The sequence below is a fragment of the Callithrix jacchus genome, chromosome 9 (assembly GCF_049354715.1).
Source record: "Callithrix jacchus isolate 240 chromosome 9, calJac240_pri, whole genome shotgun sequence".
Taxonomy (NCBI): domain Eukaryota; kingdom Metazoa; phylum Chordata; class Mammalia; order Primates; family Cebidae; genus Callithrix; species Callithrix jacchus.
Genome location: NC_133510.1, coordinates 51,152,254 through 51,175,655, shown reverse-complemented (window position 1 = coordinate 51,175,655; position 23,402 = coordinate 51,152,254). Strand labels below are relative to the sequence as shown.

The following is a 23,402-nucleotide window of genomic DNA, read 5'->3' as shown; positions in this document are numbered from 1 at the left end:
GTCTTCAGAACTATGAGAAATACAGTCTTTTGTTCATAAGCCACCCAGTTTGTGGTATTTTGTAATTCAGCCCAAATGGACTAAGAAACATGGCATTCTTTAATTTGTCTAGCAAAAAAAAAAATTGTTTTGTTAGCTAACACTGAACTATTAATTTAGCTACTTCTGCTAAACCAAATAAATGTATGTAAACGGTAAGTAGTTCATTGAAATCCTTGAACTTGGTAAGATGCAAACAGAAACCAATTTTATGTTTCTTAAGTACTCTCTCAACTTGTTCTTCCCCACCCCTTGATGAAATTTTGGTTGCTCTCAGATAAGAAATCTCATTGCTCTTTCAACACACACATATACATCCAATCAGGAAAATATGACAATTTCAAACTCATGCCCAATTTAAACCTTTTCCCTTTCCCTGCTCTGAGTCTGCTTCATGCTTGGGAACCTGCCAAGGGGAAGGGGTGCAAATAGAGCCTGTTAGTTAAGGTTCTGGAACAGATAAATCCTGAAATGCAGTGGCTTAGCACAATGGAAATTTAATTTTTCCTCATAAAAAGTGGAACCAGCTATAGTGGGATAAGGGCAACTCCACCAAATGTCTGCTGCTGGAATTCTTGTGATGGAAGAAAAATACCCCCCTATTATATTGGGTTATTAAAATAACCAGAATGCTTAGAAGAGATCACAGTCCATTAAATACTGTGGTAGAGACAAAAAACTGGACAGTGCTTTTGTTTTGACATTTTATTTTCTGTTTTGTTCAGAAGGGTGATTTTTCAACTGAAAGATTATGGTAAAAGCATTTTTGGAGCAAATTGAAAATCAGAATAAATGGCAAGATTGTAAAGGACACTCAGTTGCCTTATATGCATTAAATTTTCAAGTCTAGGGGAATTACCCAAAATACACAAGAGCACTGAAAGAACCACTGAACAACCCTTTGTTGAGAGCTCAGCCAGAAGCTCACCCACTACAGGGCCTTTGTGTCTGCTTTGTGCCCTTGCTGGAAGCACCTACACCCTACAACATCCGCATTCAGCTGGGTAATTGATAACTTATACCCAGGGCTCAGCTGAGGGTGCATTTTCTCCAGGAAGCCTTTCCTGCTGCATGTTCCCTGAGCACTGGCTGCACTGCCCCCAAGAGACTCATTGCTAGTCCCTGACTATAAATTATCTGTAAGAGGACTGGACCCCAGTCCCTGTTGCATCCCCTGGACTTGGCAGAGTGCCAGGCACTATTGGAACTGAAGTGTTTAGTATTTCTTACACCAATGAATTAAACACATTATCATATCCTTCTCAATCCTTGCTCGCAGAAGAGTTTTCCTGCTCTAAGGCCAAAGCTAAATAAATCATTTTGTCTGAGCATGGAGTCATTTTCTGAATGGTAGTATACAGAGATAGCTGGAGGAGGGAGTATAAACATATACTGTGCTGCGTGTAAGTTTATTGTGGCACTGTTCACAATAGCAAAGATTTGGAACCAACCCAAACCCAATGAATGATAGACTGGGTAAAGAAAATGTGGCACATACAACATAGAATATTATGCAGCCATCAAAAGGATGAGTTTATGTCCTTTATAGGGATGTGGATACGGCTGGAAGCCATAATTTTCAGCAAACTGACACAAGAACAGAGAACCAGACATTGCGTGTTCTCACTCTCAAGTGGGTGTTGAACAATGAGAACACATGGACACAGGGAGGGGAGCATCACACACCAGGGTCTATCAACAGGTAGTGGGCTAGGGGATGGAGAGCAGGGGGTGGGGGACCAGGGGAGGGACAGCGTTAGGAGAAATACCTAATGTAGATGACAGCGTGGTAGATGCAGCAAACCAGCATGGCACGTGTATACCAATGTAACAAACCTACACTTCTGCACATGCACTCCAGAACCTGAAGTACGATAAAATATGTATCGCCGGGTACAGTGGCTCACGCTGTACTCCCAGCACTTTGGGAGGCCGAGGCGGGTGGATCACGAAGTCAAGAGATCGAGACCATCCTGGTCAACATGGTGAAACCCTGTCTCTACTAAAAATACAAAAAATTAGCTGGGCATGGTGGCGTGTGCCTATAATCCCAGCTACTCGGGAGGCTGAGGCAGGAGAATTGCCTGAACCCAGGAGGCAGAGGTTGTGGTGAGCCGAGATCGTGCCATTGCACTCCAGCCTGGGTAACAAGAGCAAAACTCCATCTCAAAAAATAAAAATAAAATAAAATATGTATCTTAAAATATATGTTTGTGTGTGTGTATGTGTGTAAAACATTTTGTTAGGTCCAAAGCTGCAGCAGTGATATCTGGAAAAATAGTCAATTCTTATGTCACTCAATACTCAAGCAATATACCACAATAGTTTCCCTTAACCAAGCACTTAACAGTTTGTCAAGACTTGTGCTAAAGTTTTAAATCTTAATAGTCCTGAAAGATGAAAATTATTATCTCCCATTTTACAGTTGAAGAAACAGGCTCTGAGAGATGAACTGACCCACCTAGGGCCTCACAGATGGCAGTTTCCAGAGGTGGTCCTCAACTCAAAGTCTGCTTAAGCCATAAGTCTTGCACCTTGAGTTGGCTTCTGAGGGCTGCAGTGATAAAGTCTCGCAAATGGGTGGCTTATAAAAACAGAAATTTATTCCCTCACAGTTCTGGAGGCTAGAAGTTTACAATCAAACCGTTTTCCCTGAGACTCTAAGTAGAAGACTTCTTTGCCTCTTGCTAGCTTCTGGAGTTGGTCATCGATGATGGGCATTCTTTGCCTTGCAGCTGTGTCTTTCAAAGCACTGCCTCTGTCATCACATGGCCTTTTTCCTGTGTATCTGTCTTCACATTATCTTCCCCATTAGGACAACAGTCATATTGGATCAGGGCCTACTTTAATGACCTCATCTTAACTGATTACAACTGAAACAATTCTATTTCCAAATAAGGTGACATTCTGAGGTATTGGAGGTAGGACTTCAACTGTGTGGACACAGTTCAACCTGTAACACATCTAACCATTATTACACTTCCTCTGAGAAATGTGGGAGTGGAATGATTTTCTTAACATTGAAAGCACAGAAAACAAACTGTTCTGAAGAGGCACAACGGAATAGCACAATGAAGTAGAGGGAATCCTAAAAAGCACATCTAAACACCAATTGCATTATTCCTAGTTTCCATCATGAAATTTCAGTCAATAAAATATACTCCTTAAATGATTTCCATATTAACAAGGATGCTGCTGCCATGATGAAGTTTAAAAGAAGCAAAGCCTTACACTTCAAAAATGGTAATTTTTACATTAGGGATTTGACTTCACTATACAGAAAAAAATGTTAATTTGATCAATGTAAGAAACAAAAGCAGGCTTGTGAGTTGGGTTTTATGCAGCCAATTGTCTAAGTTTAATCAAAGATTGTGCAGTATTTGTTGTGTGGTGGTAGATGAAGCCAGCTATTCACATACCATTTGTGCTTCCTCTTCCAGCGTGTGGAGTTGCCACTCAGAGGTTATATCACTACTCACCAATGGGATGTGAGTTGAAGTAATGTGTCCCTTATAAGTTTCATACTCTCATTTCCCATCCATTGGTTAGAAGTGAGAACATCAAAGATGTAGAGGCTTAAGAAAAAGGAGTAGAGGCTTAAGCTCTAAATTAGCATGTAAAGGAAAACTGCCTAGCAACCAGGACACATCTTGGACCACTAGGTTAGGCAGAAATAACCAACAGGTTAGGGTTTATGTGTTACAGCAGTTAATGCTATCCTAATTAACACAAAAGGTTGTATCTTAACCTAGAGCATCACTAAAAATTAAAAATATTATGTTGGCTTAAAGGTCAAGTGTATGTAATGAGAAAATGGATAACACAAGCTGGAAAAAATGGAAACCAGTATTATACAGAGACAAAATATTTGGTTAAATTGCCACGTGTCATCATTCAGGCAGACTGTGTGTCTACTGAGCATGAGGTTTTAAGAAAAGTGGTTGGAAGAGTATTAATGTTTGGTGTTTTTCTTGCTACTTTTAGCAAGACATTATAAAACAAACAAAAAAAATGACCTTCAGCCAATCAGCAGAAATTGGCTAATTTGAAATCACAGTTGGACATATGTGACCTCTCGAGGAGGGAAAAACTAACCCTAGAATCTGAGAAGCAAAATACTGAAAAATAAAATCTTTAAGAGGTCTATTATGATATCTGAATTGAATAAAGTGATTCAGTCCCATGGCAAAAATCAGCATAAGTCTATTTCAGTCCCACCCAAGCCTGTTCTTTTAAATGCCTCCAAAGCAGCTACTGTAAAGTTGAAAGATCGGGACACAGGGAGAGAAAACAGAAAAAGCAGACATACAAATCTACCTTTAGGAGAGAATTTAGGATATGATTATTGGTACATGGGACTGACTGACAAATAGATTAAAAGCCTACTGTATTTCTAAGGGATCTTTACTGACAAAGACAGTAAAATACTACGTATTAGTTTGTTCTCACACTGCTAATAAAGACATAGCCAGGACTGGGTAATTTATAAAGAAAAAGAGGTTTAATGGACCCACAGTTCCACATAGCTGGGGAGGCCTCACAATCATGGCAGAAGTTGGAGTAGTAAAGGCACATCTTACATGGCGGCAGGCAAGAGAGCAAGTACAGGGGAATTGCCCTTTATAAAACCATCAGATCTCATGAGACTTATTCATTATCATGAGAACAGCACAGGAAAACCTGCTCTCATGATTCAGTTACTTCCCACAGGATCCCTCCCAATGACACATGAGAATTATGGGAGCTACAATTCAAGATGATATTTGGGTGAGGACACAACCAAACCATATCATAATATGTTGATTATTTGAGTCTTAAAACCCATAGGACCTCAAACTTCCATAGGCAAAATATAGACAGTGAAAGCACTGTAGATCCTAAGATCCTGTAGAGAGCATCCTTCCCAATGCCCACTTCAGATGGGTCAGGGAAAATACTAGAAAAGAAAGATTTTTCATAAAACGAAGCCAGACTCCACAGAACAAATGAGAGGAATTTTCTCCCTGACATTCAGGATCTGATCTAGGAACTCCTCTCCCCTTTGGGCCACCTCCTATATTCTTTTGACATGTCTTTTTTTTTTTTTTTTTTTTGAAAACTCATGTACAGCTTTTTTCTAGTTCATCTTGCATGTTTTCTGTTCCATATTAAAATCAGCCCTGAAATCACATATTATTCCAAGGAGCCCAACTTTCTCTTAATGGGGAACAGCTTTCAGTAATCAAGATTTGGTGTGCTTATTGTAATTGATATCATGTAGCTATTGAGAGCCAGTTCCAAATGTTCTTCAGTAAGCTTATATTTGATCTGTGATCTCAGGGACCATGAAAACCTTGGGACTTAAGCTCCCTCACGTAGGCTTTGATGAAGGAGACCTCTGGTTCCTCTCTTTTCTATCACCCTTTAGAATGAGGAAAATGTAGTTTTCAAAATTCCTCAGATGGAGTATTTGGGTGATGCGCTTTCTGAATCCCATACTCACATTGACACAGCTGTCTGTCACCAGGTCAGAGAAGCCATACCATATGGCTGAACACAGGATTCCTGAGTTTAGTTCTTTTTGATGTAGATGATTTTCCTCTTTCTTCTGTCTTGCAGCTTTGAGATATACATATATAGCTACCACATATACTGAGACTATGTATCAGGCACTGTTCTAAGCCATGTACCAATTAATTACTAGTTAATTTAATCCTTATAAAACATTATGAATTGATACATGATCACTATTTTACATATAAGTAAACTGAAATATAGTTAAGTAATTTATATATATTTCAGGACACATAGGCATTAAACAGAGAAATGTGAAATCAGAACTAGACTATGTGACCCAAGCCATTATTCTTAACTTCCATGATATGCTCTCTCACAGGTCACTTTTTTTCTTTTATGGGGTATCTTTTCTCTCTGCAAGCATACAAATTTTTCTTTTCCTTCTTGTGGTTCAAGAATTTGGCTATAATATGCCCAGGTATGCTGTTTAGATTTTTTCTTACCAAACTTGCTTAAAATGTAGTATTTCCTTTCAAACTACAATTCAGGTTTATGTTTAGTCTAGAAAATTTTCATCTATTACCTGTAAAAATCATTGTCTCTTTTACATTAGTCTGTTTGTGGAAAACCTATTAATTTCACTCTAAGCCTTTGCACCTTCCGTGTGTTTCCTTCATCTTTTCTGTCTCTACATTTTTGGTCATTCATTGAGGAATTTCTTTTACTTGGCATTTATGGTCACTAATGCAGATATCAACAGAGTCCATTTTTAAATTGTACTTTAGCTTCTGGGATACATGTGCAGATCATGCAGGATTGTTGCATAGGTACATACATGGCAAGGTGGTTTGCTCCCTCCCTCCCCCCATCACCTATGTCTGGCATTTCTCCCCATGTTATCCCTCCTCAACCTCCCTACCCCCATTGCCTCTCCTGTAGATCCACCACAACAGACACCAGTGTGTGATGCTCCCTTCCCTGTGTCCATGTGATCTCATTGTTCAACACCCACCCATGAGTGAGAACATGTGGTGTTTGATTTTCTGTTCTTGTGTCAGTTTGCTGAGAATGATGGTTTCCAGATTTACCCATGTCCCTACAAAGGACACAAACTCATCGTTTTTTATGGCTGCATAGTATTCCATGGTGTATATATGCCACATTTTCCTTGTCCAGTCTATCATTGGTGGGCATTTGAGTTGGTTCCAGGTCTTTGCTATTTTAAACAATGCTGCAATGAATATATGTGTACATGTGTCTTTATAACATAATCCTTTGGGTATATATCTAGTAATGGGATTGCTGAGTCAAAGGGAATTTCTATTTCTAGATCCTTGAGGAATTGCCACACTGTCTTCCACATGGTTAAACTAATTTACACTCCCACCAACAGTGTAAAAGTGTTCCTATTTCTCCACATCCTCCCCAGCATCTGTTGTCTCCAGATTTTTTAATGATCGCCATTCTACCTGGTGTGAGGTGGTTTTGATTTGTATTTCTCTAACGACCAGTGATGATGAACACTTTTTCATATGTTTTTTGGCCTCATATGTGTCTTCTTTTGAAAAGTGTCTGTTCCTATCCTTCACCCACTTTTGAATGGGTTTGTTTTTTTCTTGTAAATCTGTTTTAATTCTTTGTAGATCCTGGATATTAGCCCTTTGTCAGATGGGTAGATTGCAAAAATTTTTTCCCATTCTGTTTGTTGCCAGTTCACTCTAATGATTGTTTCTTTTGCTGTACAGAAGCTCTGGAGTTTAATTAGATCCCATTTGTCTATTTTGGCTTTTGTTGCCAGTGCTTTTATTGTTTTAGTCATGAAGTCGTTGCCTATGCCTATGTCCTGAATGGTTTTGCCTAGGTTTTCTTCTAGGATTTTTATAGTGTTCAGTCTTATGTTTAAGTCTTTAATCTATCTGGAGTTAATTTTAGTGTAAGGTGTCAGAAGGGGTCCAGTTTCTGCCTTCTGCACATGGCTAACCAGTTTTCCCAACACCATTCTTTTCTTCAATTCACCTATTGGTTTTTTGTGTGTTTGAAAAGGTTTTTTAGTTCCAGAAAACCTTTAGGGTGGATTCTCAGCTCCAATTCCTCAGGGATCTTCAGTAGTGCTCTTTCTCTGGGCACCTACCTCTGTGTTTTGGTCTTTCCCTGAATGACAGGACCACATCACTATATTCTTATCATTTGTGCTCTGAGCGATATGGTATGGCTCCTCTGCTCATTTAGGCACAGGACTGCTATTTCTGGTGCCATAAGTGATTGTGGTTCACTTTGTGGAAAGCAAAGCATTTTCTAACTTTAGGGACAGAGAGGGGAGCCAGGAGGAAGCCTCCCTGCCCTACTGTGTCCTGACATAGTGAAGGTTGAGCCCGCCTGCTTAGCTTTCCTTGCACCTCTTGGGGATCAGCAAGAATAAACATACTCACATAGTATCAGTGCCAGTTTTACCCCTGGGGGTACACAAATTCTTGAGGGCCCTTTGGTTCTAATTCTTGTCCTTGGTTCCCCAATAAAGGTTTAGAGACTCATCTATGCTCAGGAAGAAAGCCCATACTTGCTTCCTGAAGGGCATCACCTAGAGCCCAGGACCTGCCACTCAGATCCTATAGATAGATGGGACTAGGGATAGAGGGAAAGTTCGAAGTTCTTTGCCATGTTTCCAGAATCTGTCCTTATATTCAAAACAACTAAAAGAAGAAAAAATACAGTTACTATATTCAATATAGTTTCTAATATCAAATTTTTATTTTTCTATTATTCCAATCTCATGAAATTTCACTTTTTTACATCTTTAAAAATATTAATCAATTGGAATATTCTAATTATGATCAAACATGTATAATTTAGCTGAAGATAATTGTAAGGGCCAAAATCAAAGAAAAGAAAAAGTACAAGAGGAAGAGAATGCTTTCAGGGGATATACTGCTTCATTCAGTTCCTCAGTAACCATATACCACTGATGTAGGCATCCCTCAATATGTAAAAATGGTAACAAGTTACAGGCACCAGTACATCGAGGCAGGGCTTCATAGAAAATTGTGCCAGGGGCAGAATTGAGATTCTCTTGAAAATAAAGTAGTACATATCAGGACAACCACTTGGATAGAATGCCTGTTAACTGTGTTTGGAGCTGAATTAAGTTAATGTATATATGTTAGGCAAAGTTTTCCGTAGAAAGCATTTACTGAGTCTAGTAAGGTAGAGATGAATGAGAAATCAAAGCCATAAAGTTCTATATCATGTTTGTAATTCTAACCTAGAAAAAATGTAGAGAATACAAGTAGACAACCACTTTGACTACATAAAATTTACACCAACGAATGGATCAAACAGCCAGTCAACATCAAATGGCAGTAACCCTAAATTTAAATTGACTAAATCCCCCAATCAAAAGACACAGCCAAAACCCAATGGCATTTTACATCCAGACCTGTTTCACATGCAAGGATACACAAAGACTCAAAACAAAGGGATGGAGAAAGATTTACCAACCAAATGGAGAGCAAAAATAAATAATAAATAAATAAAAAGCAGGAGTTGCAATTCTCGTATCGGAGAAAATAGATTTTAAAGCAACAAAGATATAGTGGTAAAAGGATCAATGCAACAACAAGAGCTAACGATCCTAACACCCAGATACGAGACTTAGATTCAATGAGACAGAAAATTAATAAGGATATCAAGGACTCGAACTCAGATCCGGAACAAGTAAACTTAATAAATATTCATAGAGCTCTCCACTTCAAATACACAAAATATACATTCTTGTCAATACCACATCACACCTACCCATAAGTTTAAATGAAACATTGATTGGCCATTATTAATACTCAATTTTTTTCAAAATAAAGCAATATTTCCATTTACTCTCCCTCTTTCTCTTCCTCTTTCTTCCTCTCCTTTACTTATTTTTTTTTTCTTTCCTTCTCTCAAAAAAAAGAAATCAACTTGTAAACCTCTAGATCCAGGTTGGCAATGTCTCTCTCATTGCTTGATTTCCTTCCTTCCCTTCCCTTCCCTCCCTCCCTCCCTCCCTTCCCTCCTTCCTTCATCCCTTCCTTCCTCCCTACCGTCCTTCTTCCCTCCCTCCCCGCTTCCTCCCTTCCTTCCTTCCTACCGTCCTTCTTCCCTCCCTTCCTGCCTTCCTCCCCTCAAAAAAAAAAAAAAAAAAAAAAAATTCCAATGAAACACCCATAGAATTTCTAACTTTAAACAATGATACTTCCTGATATAGTCTTCAAAATGAACTGTTTACAAAATCTGCATCATAGAATCCAAACAAAATTGTTTTCTCTTTGTCACCTTGTCAGAAATGTCTTTTTTGACCACCCTACTCCTTTCTTGGCTGTTTTTGTTCCTTGTACTATCACCATCTGACACGTGTACTTGTTTACATGTCGATGGGCACTCTCCTCCCTGGAAGATGGTAAGCTGAGAGCAGGGACTTTCATTCATTGCCGCCTACCTAGTGTCTAAAAGAGTACCCAATGTATGACAGATAATAAATATCTCCTGAATCAACAACTCGTGGACTGAAAGAATGAATTATTATTTCTACTCTAGGCAAAAGCTACATGGTATCTTCACAAATGATGATTTCAGTTTTTGGAATATTTGATTTGTAACATTATCTTCTTGAACCTACTAGCTGGCAGGATCATTCACCTGTGAAACCCATTGCTGGATTTAGATATTAGACCCTGTCTTCTGTTTATAAGCAAATTTGTATTTTTACTCTTAATGAGGTGGGTTGGACCCAAGATTGGGAAAGTACATACCAAGTTATCAAAAAAGAAGTTCACCTTTTTTGAGTTCTTTTGCTGAGAAATCATTTTTATAAGGGGAGGCCAGAATTCATACTTTCCCTTGCTTTAAAGTATTAAGTTATACATCCATAATCCCTCTCCTTCTCCTCCTACTTCTCCTCCTCCTCTCCTTCCTTTTTGAGATCTCAGACTGATGGACATTACTCGATTGATTTGTAAGAGGTGAAGATAAAGTTGTCCTATTTTTAATATAATTTACTTCTAGCATAAACTTTTACTGTGCACCATAATTCTATATCAAAATTGCACATTATTCCAAAATTTTAAAAACACTCTTTTTAATGCAATCAGATATCTCTAACACATAAAGGCAGTTAATGTCAAAGTCCTATAAAACTGGATTAGACCATGTTCCTCAGAACATGGTTATCATAAGATGTGAGAGCTATAGACTAGTAAACAATTAAAAACTGAGAACAGAACATGAGCGTCTGCAGGGCTTGGTTTACCAATATCATTTTCATTAAAGCCTCAGGAATTTGAGATATAAGCAGTTAGCAATGCAGAGATTTGATTATTTCATAAAATATGCAGATTTATTGTTTCTGCAGTAACACAATTACTGTTATTCTCAGTAAATGACAATGTTTCTTAAAAAGCCGGTAATTTTATGCCAATTTAATAGTTTAAAAGCCCTCTCTCCTTTCAATTTTTGAAATATTTGTGGGTTAATGACATACCCACTCAGTTACTACACTTAGGACACTCATCTGATAATTTCTAAGGCAGTGAAAGTAATTAAAAATGTTGCCTTCAGAATTAGAAGGCAGAGAATTGTATCCTGTTTCTGCCACCCACTTGCTATGCAATCTTGGGCATTTGGTTGAACCTTTATGTACCCCCTTTCCCCCACCTGAGCAGTGTGAGAAGAGAACTCATGGTATTGGGTTGGACTGTGGTGAAGATTAAGAAGTAATCCATCTGAAGCACCTGAGACAATGCCTGGCACATAACAACAGAGTACAGGATTTTTCTGGATTCCTTTGACTTTCCTAGAAGAATCAAAAGGATTTCTAAACTACAAAATGCTGGATTATCAGAATTAAATGTATCTGCTTCATAAAGTTTCACGGAACAGAATCAATTCTAGTTTAGGTTAACTGGCTTTGGTTGCGTTTCTGTTTCCACTTAATTTCTTAAATTGTTCTACATGGCTCTCTGGAAAGCAAGAGTGACACTTCCCTTCTACCATATGACTGGAAAAAGTCTTACGTTCTGACCCTTGACTGAGTAGATTCTGCTTAGAACAAGGATGTTTTGTTCTTGTTAAAAAAAAAAAAAAAAAACATATCTTGTACAGTTTAAGATTAGAACAGAATCATTGATTTATTAATTTCTCCTTTGGTCAATGGAAAGAAAGGCAAAGTTTGAGGCTCTTGTCTCCCCTCGTAGAAGTGCATTTTATATTTCTTTAGAGCTTTCAGATGGCGATTTCAATACCTTCTTCTTCAACAATCAATTAATATGCAGTGTATCGAGATTAAAGCTTAACATTCCACAGGAGACAGCGTTTAACTCTAGAAGGCCAACTTTCTCTCAGGGGACCTCTTTCCAATATCTTGCAAGGACATATTCATGGTAACTAAACAGAGACCCAGATTTTGTTCCTGTGAATATTACTGGCCTTCAATTTCACTAAATAGCCTCTAAATAGCTTTATGTTTAGAATTGTTCTCTTTTTACACCTGCAAAAACAGCGCTCTTCTGAGCAGAGCCCCCTTTACAAACAGTAGTTAACTGGTATGCCCTGTAGTTTTTAGGCTATAAAAATAATTTTATTTGCCAAGATTGATCCAGAAATATAGTTTCTAAAGATATATAAAACTCAATAAAATAAAGACTTTTAAGGAAGGCACATTAAAGCTACTCCTCCCTGCTTCTATATTTCCTTGTCTTAGAGTATGTGTCTGCTGGGATGCCATTGGTCTGAAATAGTCAAGTGGAGATATGAAACTGAAATATTTACCATGGAGCTGACCAATAATATACTTTTCAGACGTGATGCATGAGATACTGTCTACTGCTGACCCAAGCCTTTCTGCTTCTTCTTTCCAGCTAACAGAATCCCAATTTGTTCAGATAGGGACCTTCACCAGGAATGTACCATGACTGAGCTAAACCAGGCTTTTTAATCTCACCCCCCTTGGATGTAATTGGCCTGATAATGAGCAGGTGACCTAGTTTAACTGCAGGTGGACAAGCCTGGCAAGGACTTCTTTTCCTGACTAAAAAGACAAAGCTGTACAAAAAGGAAAGCTTTAACTTTCTCCCCCTCTTTCATCCTGGAATATGGCTCTGGTTCCTGAGATGCAACGGATGTTTTGTGACATGAGCAACAAGCCCAAGGATAAAAGGTAAAGATGAAGATGGGGAAACAGAAAAACAAAGGCCCCGATTCCTTGGTGGGATCATGGAGCAGTTGGACCTCCTCTACCAACCGCCTGCCACTGGAATTCTTGTAATAGAAGAAAAATAATCCCCTATTTTTAGGTTACTAAAGTTAGGTTTGCCATTTCTTCCAACTGAATGCCTGACATGAATGGGTTCTCCTGAGGTTTGTTCCGAGACTCTACTGCTCACACAGTAAGCAATTCTGTGTCTTTATTTGGGTTCCCTCAATAGGAGACCTTATGACAAAGATTAGGGTGCAAGTGGTTCATTTGAGAGGCAAAGAAAATATCAATAAGCAGTTAGGGAAGTTAAACAGAAAGAAAAAGTAGCCAATAAAGGGTGCATTATCAAGCCAGCTCCCACTGTGAAGAAACTCCACAAACCAATGGAAAACACCTGCCTCAGGGCTAAAGGGGCGAGGGTATTTACGGACCAACTTATTTATTAGTTGAGGAATGCTTCCAGGGAACATTAATTCCCTGGCATAGCTGTCTACCAGATAGGAGGCAAATTGGGCTTTAGCAGTCCCAAGAAAGCCCTCAGGAGAAGAAATGCAGGGACTGATCATTGAAAGTCCGGCTAGCAGGCATTGAAAAACTAGGAGATACGGAAGAACAATCAAGAGCATCTGCTGCAACTAATGAGCTGCTGTTACAGGCAAATACAGGTATTGAATTAAAAGCTGTAATCGCCGCATTCATCTCTAATAAGAGACACTTTAAAAGTACCTTACAGACACGGTGTCTTCCTGCTGACTCCAAGTCTAGGTACAGTCAGATCCCTCAGATTCCTCCTTCCCTGATAAATCCCCATAAATGTGCCTCGAAAGTCACTGAATATTTCTTCCTGAAGTCCAAGTTGATGGTAAAACAGAAAAGGTATGTATTCAATATGCCCTTTGGCTTTTACTTGATTTATGTTGGCTAAGGAAGGGAAGAGGATTGGGATCTAAGTGTAAGGTGAACAAACAGTATTCATCTTCCATCTGTATTTAGTCTCATTTCCTCCTTACTCTTTCCATCTTGGTTTCAAGAAGTAACACCCGAGGTCAGGAATTGGAGACCAGCCGGACCAATATGGCGAAATTCCGTCTCTACTAAAACTACAAAAACGGTCGTGATGGCAGGTGCCTGTAATCCCAGCTCCTTAAGAGGCTGAGGCAGAATTGCTTGAACCCAGGAGGCGGAGGTTGCAGTGAGCCAAGATCGCGCCACTGCACTCCAGCCTGGGTGACAGAGCAAGACTCCGTCTCAAAAACAAAAACAAAGAAGTATGTTTAAAACCCTATGCTGTTTTAAAAGTTTACTCATTTCTCTTCTCTTTCTCACCTTCCTGCAATACATTTATATGACTTGACTCTCATGTCTCACAATTCTTACTCCACATTAAAAGTAAAACATTATGACATGCTCCATGTATTAGTTCATTTTCATACTGCTCTAAAGAACTGCCCGAGACTGGGTAATTGATGAAGGAAGGAGGCTTAATTGACTCACAGTTCAGCATGGCTGGAGAGGTCTCAGGAAACATACAATCATGGCGGAAGGTGACGAGGAAGCAAGACACCCTCTCCACAAAGCAGCTGGAAGGAGAAATGATGAGTGAAGGGGGAAGAGCCCCTTATAAAACCATCAGATCTCTTGAGAACTCACTCACTATCATGAGAACAGTGTGGGGAAAACTGCCCCCATGATTCAATTACCTTCACCTGGTTCCTCCCTTGACACGTGGGGATTATGGGGATTATAATTCAAGATGAGCTTTTGGTGGGGAGACAAAGCCTAACCATGTCACTCCACTTATGTTTTGTTGGATTTACATATTTTTTGGAAGTGGGTTGATATGGTTGATAAAAGTAGCACCAGACTAGAAATTTTATAAGAACCGAATTCTTGTACCAAATGTATAAATATACTAGCTGAATGAACATGTGCAATGCACTTACCTCTTCCATGGCTCAGTTTTCAGATGAAGAAAATCCAGGGTTTGACAAAACCAGCTCTAAGGATACTTCTTACTCTGAAGGTCTAATTCTTCAGTTGACTTGGAGCCTGGCTCTCTCTATCTATGTCATGTTTATTTTATTACTCAGATTATTCCTTCCTATATAGCTGTCTATGGAGCTAGTCTAACTAGGCAGTGAAACAGGAAGCTAGCCCCATGGTGCTAATGAGAAGAAACTAAGGGAAGGAATCCTTTCCTAAAATTCAAACCCTACTGCCTGTTATTCTACCAGTAGAGTTTTATTTTATCATATAAAGGCATTGCCAATTTTAATAAGTATCATTTTGGAGAATGGGGCTTACTCTTCAATAGACAAATATATCAATTGATACTATAGTAGAAAATAATGGGGGTGGGAAGGGTAATGACAGGTAGGGGAATAAAACCAGAAGAGAAAAATAAATAATGAGGCTAATGGGGAAGATGCAGGATGTGGAAAGACAAACTTTGCTTAATTTTTCATTTATTCTGCCTGACACCTCCTTTATACAATGTCCAGTGTAGCCCCCCAAGTCATGTGTCAGTGAGTGATTTTGATGGGATAATGACATGACTCTTCGAGACAATGATATTTTTGAAGGACAGAATTACTTAGGAAGAAGAATGAAATATAACCAAAACAAAAATATATTAAATTCCTTTTTTCAAAAATAGAATCTTATTTTCATGCTGAATGGATCAACATCCATCCTTTGGACTTTTAATAAATACATGAAAATGTAAAAAGTGTAACTTTCAGCAAAATTCTATATTTGTGTTTTAAAGTTATTACCGAATTCTCACCTTTGCTTATACAACACATAACACCTGTCACTTTTCAATCTAAACCAGCTGTATGTGCTTCAAAGGAGAATAGCCTGCTATTTAGAGCTTCCCAGCCATTATCACAAAATCAGACCACCACTCAGCACGCTGTCACTCAGAAAAGAAATGCCATCTTATCTGTGCAATTTGTCACCCGAATGCTCTGAAGCTCCTTTGCTTCACAGCGAGGGTGTAAGTTAATTCATCCAACAAGCCAGACATCATTTTCCTAAAAAGGTCAGCTTGATATACTCAGAGACCACAAGCATGCATGCAGCAAGCTTCCAACCGCCACCTTGATATCTTTCCAACACAGTCACATTTGCACGTGATATAAGGAACTAGCTCAAGAATTGGTGGTGAGATTCTCCTATCTGTGCTGAAAGAAACAATGGAATGTTTCTTGGATCCAAGTTCTATTCATGCAGTTGGTGTCAATTTTCAGCTGGCCTCTGTTCCCCAACTATAGCCTGAAATCTTTGAAACGTTTGTTTCAGCAGGACGACTGGCTCTTCAAGAAAGAACACTCTTCAGCTCTATGATCATGAACATGACATTTCTTTTTCTCTTTAGCATAACCCATCTGGATTCCTTACACTAAGGCAAGAGGCAAGCAGCAGACAGAGAGTGAGAAAGCAGAAACCCTCTGGGAAAGGAAGCCCCCTTTTCAGTCTGCCTAGGCAGAAGTGCATGATTCACTTTGAAGATGAAGCTTTCAGGGTGCTTCACTTGCCCTGGTTTCATAAATTTTTACCTTCTTACATACATTTGGATTAAATTTTCGTGTTTTTTTCTAAAAGAAATTGTACAAACCTGAGGACCCAAGAACTTAGTTTCACCCCTCCTACTGGGAATCCTAGCAACTCCAAATGGCCTTTCTCACCATCCAACTCTTAAATTCCAATTTCCACATTGTTGTGTAGAAACAAGAAGCTAGAGGCAACAGTTGAGTTGTGAAGTTATCTGGTGTACTTTATTAATAGCAGTGATTGGTGTGGATAATTGACAATCTGGAAAATCCTAAGTACTTAACAAAAATATTCTTTATATCTATCAATGGAGGTTTTTAAAGAGTGTTACTTTTGAAACATGTTTTTAAAATTATTTTATCCTATCTTATGTCATTAGACTCCTGAGAACTCAAGTTCATAGAGATTAGTGATATAATTTTTATAAATATTTTTAGGTACTTACCTCCCAGACCATTGTAAATGGGATAGGCAATAATTATAAATTTATCATTAAAATAAAAAGAATGTTAAGAAGCATATAAAAATTATACAATCCCAATCTATTTTTTCACAGATTGACTGTCAAATGTAGTCTTTATTTTTATTTTTTAAATTGCATTTTAGGTTTTGGGATACATGTGAAGAACATGCAAGATTGTTGCATAGGTACATATGTAGCAGTGTGATTTGCTGCCTTCCTCCCCTTCACCTATATCTGGCATTTCTCCCCATGCTATCTCTCCCCAACTCCCCACCCCCTGCTGTCCCTCCCCTATTTTCCCCCAAGAGAACAATGTTGAACAATGAGAACACATTGACACAGGGAGGGGAGCACCACACACTGGGGTCTGTCAAATGCATTCTGTTGGGAAAATTATTCTTTAAAAAAGTCATAATATACTGACATTGAGCATATTTGATATTGAACAAGACTGTTTAAAATTCTTCACATAGTATGTTCAGGCTGCATTTTAATTAAATGCCATGCAGAAGTGCTCAGCTTTTGAACCATGCAATATTCCCAGGACAATAGTAAATTTTCCAGGGAAAATTTAAGCTGCTAAAAAGTTATTTCTGAAATTGTCCTCTGTTCCTCATTATTTCAATGTAATGACCTTGCCACTCAAAAAAAGTCCATTTAAATATTTTTTTCTCTCATAAGTGATAACTTCATTTGATAGCAAATATCTTGACAGCATAATAAAAACTAATATTCCCATTACATTGTTATTTAAAATGATTTTCACATACTTTTTCTCATTTAAACATCACATCAACCCTACAGTTTTATTTTTTACTTTTGTATTTTACTTTAAGTTCCAGGATCCATGTGCAGAATGTGGAGGTTTGTTACATAGGTGTACATGTGCCATGGTGGCTTGCTGCACCTATCAACCCATCATCTAGGTTTTAAATCATGCATGTGTTAGGTATGTGTCCTAATGCTCTCCCTCCCCTTGCTCCCCACCCCCTGACAGGACCTGATGTGTGATGTTCCCTTCCCTGTGTCCATGTGTTCTTACTGTTCAATTCCCACTTAGAGTGAGAACATGCAGTGTTTGGTTTTCTGTTCCTGTGTTAGTTCACTGAGGATGATGGCTTCGAACTTCATCCATGTCCCTGCAGAGGACATGATCTTATCCTTTTTGTGGCTGCATAATATTCCATGGTGTATACGTACCACATTTTCTTTATTCAGTCCATCATTGATGGGCATTTGGGTTGGTTCAGTGTCTTTACTACTGTAAATAGTGCTGCAATAAACATATGTGTACATCTGTTTTTATAGTAGAATGATTTATATTCCTTTAGGTATATATCCAGTAATGGGTGCTGGGTCAAATGATATTTCTGGTTTCAGATCCTTGAGGAATCGCCACACTGCCTTCCACAACAGTTGAACTAATTTACATTCCCACCAATGGTGTAAAAGCACTCCTACTTCTTCACAGCCTCACCAGCATCTATTATTTCTTGACTTTCTAATAATCACCATTCTGACTGGCATGAGATGGTATCTCATTGTGGCTTTGATTTGTGTACCTCCAATGATCAGTGATGTTAAGCTTTTTTCCATATGTTTGTTGGCCCCATAAATGTCCTCTTTTCAGAAGTGTCCGTTCATGTCCTTTGCTCATTTTTCAATGGGGCCATTTGTTTTTTTCTTGTAAATTTGTTTAAGTTCCTTGTAGATTCTGGATATTCAACCTTAGTCAGATGGGTAGATTACAGAACTTTTCTCCGGTTCTGGAGGTTGCTTGCTCATTCTGATGCTAGTTTCTTTTGCTGCGCAGAAGCTCTTTAGTTTAATTAGATCCCATTTGTAAATTTTGGCTTTTGTTGCAATTGCTTTTGGCATTTTTGTCATGATGTCTTTGCCTATGCCTACGTCCTGAATGTTATTGCCAGGTTTTCTTCCAGAGGTTTTATGGTTTGAGGTTTTACATTTAAGTCTTGAATGTATCTTAAAGTTAGTTCTTGTATAAGGTGTAAGAAAGGGGTCCAGTTTCAGTTCTCTGTATATTGCTAGCCATTTTTTCCAGGACCATTTATTAAATAGAGAATCCTTTCCCCATTGCTTGTTTTTGTCAGGTCTGTCAAAGATCAGATGGTTGTAGATGCATGGTGTTATTTCCGAGGCATCTGTTTGGTTCCATTGGTCTATATATCTGTTTTGGTAACAGTACCATGCTGTTTTGGTTACTGTAGTCTTGAAATGATATAGTTTGAATTCAGATAGCATGATGCTTCCAGCTTTGTTCTTTTTGCTTAGAATTGTCTTGGCTATACAAGCTCTTTTTCGGTTCTATATGAAATTTAAAGTATTTTTTTTCTAATTCGGTGAAGAAAGTCAATGGTAGCTTGATGGGGATAGCATTGAATCTATAAATTACTTTGGGCAGTATGGCCATTTTCATGATATTGATTCTTTCTATCCATGGGGATGGAAGTTTTTCCATTTGTGTCCTCTCTCGAACCCACCTCGGCCTCCCAAAGTGCTAGGATTATAGGTGTGAGCCACCGCACCCGGCCTTCTCTTATTTCCCTGAGCAGTGGTTGGTAGTTCTCCTTGAAGAGGTCTTTCACATCCCTTGTTAGCTGTATTCCTAGGTATTTTATTCTTTGTAAAGATTGTGAATGGGAGTTCATTCATAATTTGGCTCTCTGCTTGTCTACTGTTGGTGTATAGGAATGCTTGTAATTTTTGCACATTTATTTTGTATCCCGAGATTTTTGCTGAAGTTGCTTATCAGTTTAAGGAGTTTTTGGGCTAAGATGGTGTGGTTTTCTAATATACAATCATGTCATCTCCAAACAGAGACAATTTTACTTCCTCTCTTCCTATTTGAATACGCTTTATTTCTTTCTCTTGCCTGATTGCCCTGGCCAGAACTTCCAATACTATGTTGAACAGGAAGGCTGAGAGAGAGCATGCTTGTCTTGTGCCAGTTTTCAAAGGGAACATTTTCAGCTTTTGCCCATTCTGTATGATATTGGCTATGGAGTTGTCATAAATAGTTATTATTTTGAGATATGTTTCATCAATACCTAGTTTATTGAAAGTTTTTAGCATGAAGGGATGTTGAATTTTATTGAAGGCCTTTTCTGCATCTATTGAGATAATGGTGGTTTTTGTCACTGGTTCTGTTTATGTATGGATTATGTTTTGTGGTTTGCTTGTGTTAAACCAGCCTTGCATCCCAGGGATAAAGACGACTTGATTGTGGTAGATAAGCTTTTTGATGTGTTGCTGGATTCAGTTTGCCAGTATTTTATTGAGGATTTTTGTATCATCAGAAATGTTGGCCTACAGTTTTCTTTTTTGTTGTGTCTCTGCCAGGTCTTTGGCCTCACGTAATGAGTAAGGGAGGAGTCCCTCCTTTTTAATTGTTTGGAATAGTTTCAGAATAAATAGTACCAGCTCTCTTTGTACCTCTGATAGAATTCAGCTATGAATCTGCCTGATCCTGGGCTTTTTCTGTTGGTAGGCTATTAATTACTACCTCAATTTCAGAACTTGTTATTGGTCTATTCAAGGATTCCACTTCTTCCTGGTTTAGTCTTGGGAGGGTGTATGTGTCCAGGAATTTATCCATTTCTTCTAGATTTTCTACTTTATTTGCATACAGGTGTTTATAATATTCTCTGATGGTAGTTTGTATTTCTTTGGGATCAGTGATGATATCCCCTTCATCATTTTTTATTGTGTCTATTTGATTCTTCTCTCTTTTCTTCCTTATTAGTCTAGCTAGCAGTCTATCTGTTTGGTTAACTTTTTCAAAAACCAGCTCCTGGATTCACTGATTTTTTGAAGGGTTTTTTGTGTCTCTATCTCCTTCAGTTCTGCTCTGATCTTTGTTATTTCTTGTCTTCTGCTAGCTTTTGAATTTGTTTGCTCTTGCTTCTCTAGTTATTTTTATTGTGATGTTAGGGTGTCGATTTGAAATCTTTCTGGCTTTCTCTTGTAGGCATCCAGTGCTATAAATTTCCCTCTTAACACTGCTTTAGCCATGTCCCAGAGATTCTGGTATGTTGTCTCTTTGCTGTCGTTGGTATCAAAGATCTTCTTGATTTCTGCCTTAATTTTGTAATTTACCCAATAGTCAATCAGGAGCAGCATATTCCATTTCCATGTGGTTGTGTGGTTTTGAATGAGTTTCTTAATTCCCAGTTCTAATTTGATTGAACTGTGGTCTGAAAGACTGATTGTTATTATTTTAGTTTTTTTGCATTTGCTGAGGAGTGTTTTACTTCCAATTATGTGGTTGATTTTAGAATAAGTGCTATGTGGAACTGAGAAGAATGTATATTTTGTTGTTTTGGGGTGGAGAGTTCTGTAGATGTCTATTAGGTCCACTTAATCCAGAGCTGAGCTCAAGCCCTGAATATCCTTGTTAATTTTCTGTCTCATTGATTTAATATTGACAGTGGGGTATTAACATCTCCCACTATTATTGTTTGGGAGTCTAAGTCTCTTTGTAGATCTCTAAGAATTTGTTTTACGAATCTGGGTACTCCTGTATTGGGTCATTGTTATTTAGGATTGTTAGCTCTTCTTGTTGCATTGATCCTTTTACCATTATGTAATCCCCTTCTTTGTCTTTTTTGATCTTTGTTGGTTTAAAATCTGTTTTACCAGAGACTGGAACTGCAACCCCTGCTTTTATTTTTCTTTCCATTTGCTTGGCAAATTTTCCTCCATCTCTTATTTTTGAGCCTGTGCATGTATTTGCACAGCAGATAGGTCTCCTGAATACAGCATACCAATGAGTCTTGGCTCTTCATCCAATATGCCAGTTTGTGTCTTTTAATTCAGGCATTTAACCCATTTACATTTAAGGTTAATATTGTTATGTGTGAATTTGAGATTTTCATCATGATGCTAGCTAGTTTTGCATACTAGCTGATGCAGTTTCTTCAAAGTGTCATTGGTCTTTATATTTTGGTGTATTTTTGCAGTGACTGGTACTGGATTTTCCTTTCCATATTTAGTGCTTCCTTCAGGAGCTCTTTCAAGGCAAGCCTGGTGATGACAAAATCCCTTAGCATTTTCTTGTCTGGAAAGGATTTATTTCTCCTTCACTTATGCAGCCTAGTTTGGCTGGATGTGAAATTCTGGGTTAAAAATTATTTTCTTTAAGAATGCTGAATATTGGCCCTGCTGTCTTCTAGTTTATAAGGTTTCTTCTGAGAGATCTGCTGTTAGTCTGATGGACTTCCCTTTGTAAGTGACTTCACCTTTCTCTCTGGCTGCCCTTAACATTTTTTCCTTCATTTTGGCCTTGAAGAATCTGATGATTATGTGCCTTGGGGTTGATCTTCTTGTGGAGTATCTTAGTGGTTTTCTCTGTATTTCCTGAATTTGAATGTTGGCCTGTCTTGCTAGGTTGGGGAAGTTCTCCTAGATAATATTCTGAAGTGTGTTTTCTAACTTGGTTCCATTCTCTCTGTCTCTTTCAGATACACCAATCAATCATAGGTTCAGTCTTTTCACATGGTCCCATATTTCTTGGAGGTTTTGTTTGTTCCTGTTCATTCTTTTTTCTCTAGTCTTGTCTGCATGCCTTCTTTTAGCAAGATGGTCTTCAAACTCTGATATTCTTTCTTCCACTTGATTGATTCTGCTACTGATATTTGTGTAGGTTTCACAAAGTTCTTGTGCTGTGATTTTAAGCTCCATCAGGTCATTTATGTTCCTCTCTAAACTGGTTATTCTAGTTAGCAACATTTTATCAAGATTCTTAGCTTCTTTGCATTGCGTTGGACCATGCTCATTTAGCTCAGTGGAGTTTGTTATTACCCACCTTCTGAAGCCTACTTCTGTCAATTCATCCATTTAATTCCCTATCCAGTTCTGTGCCCTTGCTGGAGAGCTGTTGTGATCATTTGGAGGAGAAGATGCATTCTGGCTTTTAAAATGTTCAGTATTTTTGTGCTGATTTTTCCTCATCTTCATGGATTTATATACCTTTCATCTTTGAGACTGATGACCTTTGGATGGGGTTTTTGTAGGGGGTCTTTTTTGTTGATGTTGTTAATGTTGCTTTCTGTTTGTGAGTTTTTCTTCTAACAGTCAGGCCCCTTTACTGTGTATCTGTTGCAGTTTTCTGGGCATCCACTCCAGACCCTGTTCACCTGGGTATCACCAGTGGAGGCTGCAGAACAGCAAAGATCATGGCCTGCTCCTTTTCCTGGAAGCTTCATCCCAGAGTGTCACCACATACCAGCCAGAGCTCTCCTCTATGAAGTGTCTATCGACCCCTGTTGAGAGGTCTCTCCCAGTCAGGAGGCACAGGGTCAGGGACCCATTTGCGGATGCAGTCTGTCCCTTAGCAGAGTTAGTGCACTGCGCTGGGAGAATTCCCCTTGTCAGGATCAGCTGCTCTCTTGAGTGAGCAGACAGGAAAGTCTGCTGTAGCTGTTATGGCAACCTCCCTTCCCCCAGGTGCTCTTTCTTAGGAAGACGAGAGTTCTGTGTGTAAGCCCCTCACTGGAACTGCTGGGTTTCCTGCAGAGATGCCTTGCCCAGTGAGGAGGAATCTAGAGAAGCAGTCTGGCCATAGCTGCCCAGGCCAAACCTCCCAGTCTCCTTAGCAGTGTCATGGGA

The 23,402-nt window shown here is 38.7% G+C and overlaps 1 long non-coding RNA gene across 1 annotated transcript in view; it reads left to right on the top strand.

Moving 5' to 3' along the window:
- Positions 1–16,330, top strand: part of LOC103795303 (uncharacterized) — a 41,410-nt gene extending 25,080 nt beyond the window's left edge. The window contains exon 3 of the long non-coding RNA XR_622844.4: positions 16,137–16,330. This is a non-coding gene — a long non-coding RNA (uncharacterized LOC103795303). The remainder of the gene's footprint in view (positions 1–16,136) is intronic.
- Positions 16,331–23,402: the final 7,072 nt, after the last annotated feature.